The sequence below is a fragment of the Haemaphysalis longicornis genome, unplaced genomic scaffold, assembly GCF_048455015.1.
Source record: "Haemaphysalis longicornis isolate Haplotype H1 unplaced genomic scaffold, Haemaphysalis longicornis Haplotype H1 scaffold_5, whole genome shotgun sequence".
NCBI lineage: Eukaryota > Metazoa > Arthropoda > Arachnida > Ixodida > Ixodidae > Haemaphysalis > Haemaphysalis longicornis.
In genome coordinates, this window is record NW_027526385.1 from 126,924,410 (window position 1) to 126,931,875 (window position 7,466).

Sequence of the window (7,466 nt, forward strand, 5' to 3'; positions counted from 1 at the left end):
GGTTCGGTCCCCACTCTGGGCGCGTGTTTTTCTTTCTTTCTTCTGTATGTTAAAAAAAATTGTGTACTTCATTAACCGTAGTAAAAAAGAAAATAGCCTAACCACACCCCTTTGCCTCCTTTGGGGTTGTAGGCTGCTGACCTATCTTTCTGTATTTCCCCAACGAGCCCCTCATTTCCTTACTATATTATTCTGCGAAAGCCTAGCGAGGGTCTCGGATCTGGCAGCCTTGATGCCTAGGTAGCATAAGAGGGTTTCCCACCAGTTACCCACTCATGACAGGCTGTAGACGTCCGAGTCACGCCCCGGGGGTTGAAAAGAAGGTCCCCTTCTCCCCGTGTAGTCAGAGTGGCGCTGGCTACCACCCTCAAGCGTCAGATACACTTCTAGTAAATATAAATAGCACAGAAAGTGAAGGAAAACACAGTCGCCCAGATAGCCGAATTGGTAAGGCATTCGACATCTAATCGAAAGGCGTGGGTTCGGTCCCCACTCTGGGCGCGTGTTTTTCTTTCTTTCTTCTGTATGTTAAAAAAATGTGTACTTCATTAACCGTAGTGAAAAAGAAAAGAGCCTAACCACACCCCTATGCCTCCTTTGGCGTTGTAGGCTGCTGACCTATCTTTCTGTATTTCCCCAACGAGCCCCTCATTTCCTTACTATATTATTCTCCGAAAGCCTAGCGAGGGTCTCGGTTCTGGCAGCCTTTATGCCTAGCTAGCATAAGAGGGCGTCCCACCAGTTACCCACTCATGACAGGCTGTAGACGTCCGAGTCACGCCCCGGGGGTTGAAAAGAAGGTCCCCTTCTCCCCGTGTAGTCAGAGTGGCGCTGGCTACCACCCTCAAGCGTCAGATACACTTCTAGTAAATATAAATAGCACAGAAAGTGAAGGAGAACACAGTCGCCCAGATAGCCGAATTGGTAAGGCATTCGACATGTAATCGAAAGGCGTGGCTTCGGCCCCCACTCTGGGCGCGTGTTTTTCTTTCTTTCTTCTGTATGTTAAAAAAATGTTTACTTTATTAACCGTAGTGAAAAAGAAAAGAGCCTAACCACACCCCTGTGCCTCCTTTGGCGTTGTAGGCTGCTGACCTATCTTTCTGTATTTCCTCAACCAGCCCCTCATTTCCTTGCTATATTATTCTGCGAAAGCCTAGCGAGGGTCTCGGTTCTGGCAGCCTTGATGCCTAGGTAGCATAAGAGGACTTCCCGCCAGTTACCCGCTCATGACAGGCTGTAGACGTCCGAGTCACGCCCCGGGGGTTGAAAAGAAGGTCCCCTTCTCCCCGTGTAGTCAGAGTGGCGCTGGCTACCACCCTCAAGCGTCAGATACACTTCTAGTAAATATAAATAGCACAGAAAGTGAAGGAAAACACAGTCGCCCAGATAGCCGAATTGGTAAGGCATTCGACATGTAATCGGAAGGCGTGGGTTCGGTCCCCACTCTGGGCGCGTGTTTTTCTTTCTTTCTTCTGTATGTTAAAAAAATGTGTACTTCATTAACCGTAGTGAAAAAGAAAAGAGGCTAACCACACCCCTATGCCTCCTTTGGCGTTGTAGGCTGCTGACATATCTTTCTGTATTTCCCCAACGAGCCCCTCATTTCCTTACTATATTTCTGCGAAAGCCTAGCCAGGGTCTCGGTTCTGGCAGCCTTGATGCCTAGGTAGCATAAGAGGGCTTCCCACCAGTTACCCACTCATGACAGGCTGTAGACGTCCGAGTCACGCCCCGGGGGTTGAAAAGAAGGTCCCCTTCTCTCCGTGTAGTCAGAGTGGCGCTGGCTACCACCCTCAAGCGTCAGATAAACTTCTAGTAAATATAAATAGCACAGAAAGTGATGGAAAACACAGTCGCCCAGATAGCCGAATTGGTAAGGCATTCGGCATGTAATCGAAAGGCGTGGGTTCGGTCCCCACTCTGGGCGCGTGTTTTTCTTTCTTTCTTCTGTATGTTAAAAAAAAACATCCCCCTCGCGAGGGGCACGATCAAATGCAGAGCATTTCCGCGGGGGGCGCGCCTTCAAGTCTTATGGATTACGTATTGGTTGTTCTTGTAATTGTTGTCTTCCAGCGTAGACATTGTCGATAAAGTCGATGGTGAAACGTGAAACGTGCCGTGAACCCCCTGCCGCAGCTATTACGCAACGTGGAGCGGCTATGACGCAACACAATCCAACACAATCCACTTTAATCCAACCCAATCCAAATCCAAGCCAAGCCAAGCCAAGCCAAGCCAATCCAATCAAATCAATCGAATCCAATCCAATGCCCTTCGCGAGAGAGTGTTATAGCGCCGAAATCGCGCCACCACACGAACGCGTGATGCGAACCCAACGCGGCGAGAGAGGGTGTTGCGCACGTCCCCACTTGTTTGCCCGAACCGAACGCGGCGAGAGAGGGTGTTGCGAGCGGAGAGAAGGCGAGGAGGACGCGGGGGAAAGGGCGCACCTGTGGCCGACGGTTGAATGAGTGAAGGATATAAGGCGCGTGCGTAACCTTCCATTCTGTATCGGCTTTGTGGAGCAGTCGGTAGAGCGCCGTATACCTTGCGTTCCGCCCGCTGAGTCGTGGGATCGAAACCTGGCGCCGGAAAGTGTTATTTTTCTATATAGTGTAGGGGGAGCGATGCGGACTACGGACGCCAACGCGGGTGACATCGTGAGTTACTGAAATGCTCTGCATTTAAAAATTTTACTTCATTAATCGTAGTGAAAAAGAAAAGAGCCTAACCACACCCCTATGCCTCCTTTGGCGTTGTAGGCTGCTGACCTATCTTTCTGTATTTCCTCAACGAGCCCCTCATTTCCTCACGATATTATTCTGCGAAAGCCTAGCGAGGGTCTCGGTTCTGGCAGCCTTGATGCCTAGGTAGCATAAGAGGGCTTCCCACCAGTTACCCACTCATGACAGGCTGTACACGTCCGAGTCACGCCCCGGGGGTTGAAAAGAAGGTCCCCTTCTCCCCGTGTTGTCAGAGTGGCACTGGCTACCACCCTCAACCGTCAGATACACTTCTAGTAAATATAAATAGCCCAGAAAGTGAAGGAAAACACAGTCGCCTAGATAGCCGAATTGGTAAGGCATTCGACATGTAATCGAAAGGCGTGGGTTCGGTCCCCACTCTGGCCGCGTGTTTTTCTTTCTTTCTTCTGTATGTTAAAAAAAATTGTGTACTTCATTAACCGTAGTAAAAAAGAAAATAGCCTAACCACACCCCTTTGCCTCCTTTGGGGTTGTAGGCTGCTGACCTATCTTTCTGTATTTCCCCAACGAGCCCCTCATTTCCTTACTATATTATTCTGCGAAAGCCTAGCGAGGGTCTTAGTTCTGGCAGCCTTGATGCCTTGGTAGCATAAGAGGGCTTCCCACCAGTTACCCACTCATGACAGGCTGTAGACGTCTGAGTCATGCCCCGGGGGTTGAAAAGAAGGTCCCCTTCTCCCCGTGTAGTCAGAGTGGCGCTGGCTACCACCCTCAAGCGTCAGATACACTTCTAGTAAATATAAATAGCACAGAAAGTGAAGGAAAACACAGTCGCCCAGATAGCCGAATTGGTAAGGCATTCGACATGTAATCGAAAGGCGTGGGTTCGGTCCCCACTCTGGGCGCGTGTTTTTCTTTCTTTCGTCGGTATGTTAAAACAAATTGTGTACTTCATTAACCGTAGTAAAAAAGAAAATAGCCTAACCACACCCCTTTGCCTCCTTTGGGGTTGTAGGCTGCTGACCTATCTTTCTGTATTTCCCCAACGAGCCCCTCATTTCCTTACTATATTATTCTGCGAAAGCCTAGCGAGGGTCTCGGATCTGGCAGCCTTGATGCCTAGGTAGCATAAGAGGGTTTCCCACCAGTTACCCACTCATGACAGGCTGTAGACGTCCGAGTCACGCCCCGGGGGTTGAAAAGAAGGTCCCCTTCTCCCCGTGTAGTCAGAGTGGCGCTGGCTACCACCCTCAAGCGTCAGATACACTTCTAGTAAATATAAATAGCACAGAAAGTGAAGGAAAACACAGTCGCCCAGATAGCCGAATTGGTAAGGCATTCGACATGTAATCGGAAGGCGTGGGTTCGGTCCCCACTCTGGGCGCGTGTTTTTCTTTCTTTCTTCTGTATGTTAAAAAAAATGTTTACTTTATTAACCGTTGTGAAAAAGAAAAGAGCATACCCACACCCCTATGCCTGCTTTGGCGTTGTAGGCTGCTGACCTATCTTTCTATATATATATATATATATATATATATATATATATATATATATATATATATATATTTATATATATATTTTGTTACGAGGCGAGGACATGGAAGAGAAGAATGTATTTAAAGCATTTACACTATTTACAGGAAGAAAGGCTGGGCTGGACCAATCCCTCAAAACTACATCGTTTGTCGTCCGCTAGGTTGCTCCGTGGCATTACCCCCCGGCGGAACAAGCGCCGGCGCGGCGCTACGGCGAATCCATGAGGGGCGGTTGGTACGGCTTCAGCCGGACTACGTGGACAATGTCCGTAGAAGGTGCACGAGTCGACGAGGGAGGAGAAACTGGGGAGATCTCATACGTGATATCGGTTACTTGACCTAGCACACGATACGGACCAGAGTACCGGGGCAGCAGTTTTTCAGAAAGCCCGACTTCGCGAGTAGGTGTCCAGAGAAGGACAAGGGATCCCGGTGGGAAATGGGCCACGTGGTGTTTGCGGTCATAAATCGTCTTTTGGACAGCTTGCGAGGAATAAAGTCGGTGGCGGGCTATCTGCCGCGCATGATCAGCGCGGGCAATGGCTTCACTGGCGTACTCCGACCGCCGTAGCGGTAGGTCGCCGACGTGGGGAGGAGTGTGTCCAATGGTAGAGTAGGATCACGGCCATATTGAAGGTAGAATGGTGAATATCCTGCGGTATCATGCCGTGATGAATTATAAGCGAAAGTCACATAAGGCAGCATGACGTCCCAGTCGCGATGGTCCGAGGAATGTAGCAAGAGAGCATATCTGTCAGGGTTCGATTGAGGTGTTCCGTGAGGCCGTTAGTTTGGGGATGATATGCTGTAGATAGCTTGTGCTTAGCAGAGCATGAGCGAAGAATATCGTGAATTACTTGGGAGAGGAAGTAACGTCCGCGGTCAGTGAGCAACTGTCGAGGTGCGCCATGCTGGAGAGTTATATCGCGAAGCAGAAAATCGGCTACATCTGTAGCACAGCTGGTCGGCAATGCATGTGTGATGGCGTAGCGCGTGGCGTAATCGGTCGCGACAGCAATCCACTTGTTTCCCGATGAAGACAAGAGAAAGGGGCCAAGCAGGTCTATACCGACACGGAAGAAAGGTTCTGCCGGGATGTCAAGAGGCTGGAGCTGGCCCACTGGAAGCGACGTTGGTGCTTTTCTGCGTTGGCACTGGTCGCAAGCCCTGACGTAGCGGCGTACGGAACGGTATAGGCCAGGCCAGAAGAAACGACGGCAGGCTCGATCATAAGTGCGAGAGATGCCGAGGTGCCCAGCAGTCGGCATGTCATGAAGCTGCTGCAGCACAGTGGAGTGTACGTGCTGGGGAACAACGAGCAACAGCTCAGGACCATCGGGACGAACATTGCGATGGTATAGGATGTCGTCACGGAGCACAAACATTGCCGTTGAAGTGTCGAGTGCGGCCGAGTTAAGGCTGTGTATAATAGATCGTAGTGCCGGGTCATGCCGCTGCTATTCCTTAATGCGAAGAAGGCCAGATATAGTGCACAGAAAAGCTGCACCGTCATCGTCATTGTCGTCGGGTGGGTCGACAGGGTGGCGGGACAGGCAATCAGCGTCTTGATGCAAACGTTCAGATTTGTATTTTACATCAAATGTATACTCCTGGAGACGCAATGCCCACCGACCTAGCCGCCCTACGGGGTCCTTTAGCGGAGAGAGCCAGCACAGCGCGTGATGGTCTGTCACGACTGTAAACTTGCGGCCGTGCAGGTAAGGACGGAACTTGGTCACTGCCCACACAAGGGCGAGACATTCTCTTTCAGTGATTGAGTAGTTGCGCTCTGGGGTGAAAAGAAGGCGGCTGGCATAGGCGATAACACGCTCCAGTCCACCTTGTCGTTGCTCCATGACGGCCCCGATACCGTAACCACTGGCATCCGTGCGGAATTCTGTGGGCGCATGAGGATCAAAATGAGCCAGAAGTGGTGCATTGGTGAGCACGGAAACTAGGGTGGTAAAAGCGGCCATTTGATCGGAGCCCCAGGAAAACGGAACGTTTTTCTTCAGCAGGCCGGTAAGGGGTCGGGCAATGTGCGCAAAGTCCTTGATAAACCGGCGGAAGTAGGAACAGAGTCCCAGAAAGCTTCTGATGTCTTTTGTTGAGCGCGGTGCCGGGAAGTTCTGGACTGCGCGAACTTGATCCGGGTCGGGTTGAACTCCCCTGGCGTCAACGAGGTGCCCCAGGATTGCTATTTGTCTACGGCCGAAATGACATTTTGAGGAGTTCAGCTGGAGACCCGCCCGTCGGAACAGTGCCAGGATCTCAGAAAGGTGCTCGAGATGGGTGGTAAATGAAGGCGAAAAAACGATAACATCGTCCAAGTAACAGAGGCATGTGGACCACTTAAAGCCCTGGAGCAGTGAGTCCATCATGCGTTCAAATGTTGCTGGCGCGTTGCAGAGGCCAAAGGGCATCACCTTGAACTGATAAAGACCATCAGGTGTTATGAAGGCGCTCTTCTCACGGTCCATTTCATCCACGGAAATTTGCCAATATCCCTACCGAAGGTCGATGGATGAAAAATATTTGGCTCCGTGGAGGCAGTCAAGGGCGTCATCTATCCGCGGAAGGGGATAAACGTCTTTCTTCGTGACGGCATTAAGGTGTCGATAGTCCACGCAAAACCGCCATGTGCCGTCTTTTTTCTTGACTAGCACCACTGGTGAAGCCCATGGACTGCAGGAAGGCTCAATGATATCCTTCGCCAGCATCTTATCCACTTCTTGTTAAATTACTCGCCTCTCAGCGCGGAAAACTCTGCACGGGCGTTTGTGAATTGGGCTTGCGCTTCCTGTAATAATTCGATGCTTCACCGACGAAGTTTTACCTACAGGGCGGTCTTTGAGATCGAAAATGTCCCAATAGGATGCTAGAAGTCGGCGGAGCTCAACGGACTGTGCAGGGAGGAGATCGGGAGCCAACATCGTTGAGTATGGTTCGGTTGGGGAAGGCGCACAAGAAAAGTCATCGGCGGGAAGTTTTTGGGGATCGGCCGTTAAAACAGAAAGGTTGTACTCTCCTAAAGGGGACAGATGACCAAGAGTGATTCCTTTGGGCGGCGATTGCGCGGAAAAGCTGAAATTGAGAAACGGAAGAGATGCTCTGCTTTGCATGATTCTGACAACGGTGTGTGGTAGCTTCACTCTGCGCTCCAGTGCAACGGGTGTGGTTGGTGATACGACGTAATCCCCGTCCGGTACAACGAAGAGATGAA

At 50.7% G+C, this 7,466-nt stretch overlaps 1 non-coding gene across 1 annotated transcript; it reads left to right on the plus strand.

The window, feature by feature from the left end:
• The first annotated feature begins 429 nt into the window (after nucleotides 1–429).
• On the plus strand, nucleotides 430–501 carry Trnar-ucu (transfer RNA arginine (anticodon UCU)). Its single transcript has one exon. It is a non-coding gene; the product is annotated as a tRNA-Arg (tRNA).
• The last annotated feature ends 6,965 nt before the right edge of the window (nucleotides 502–7,466 follow it).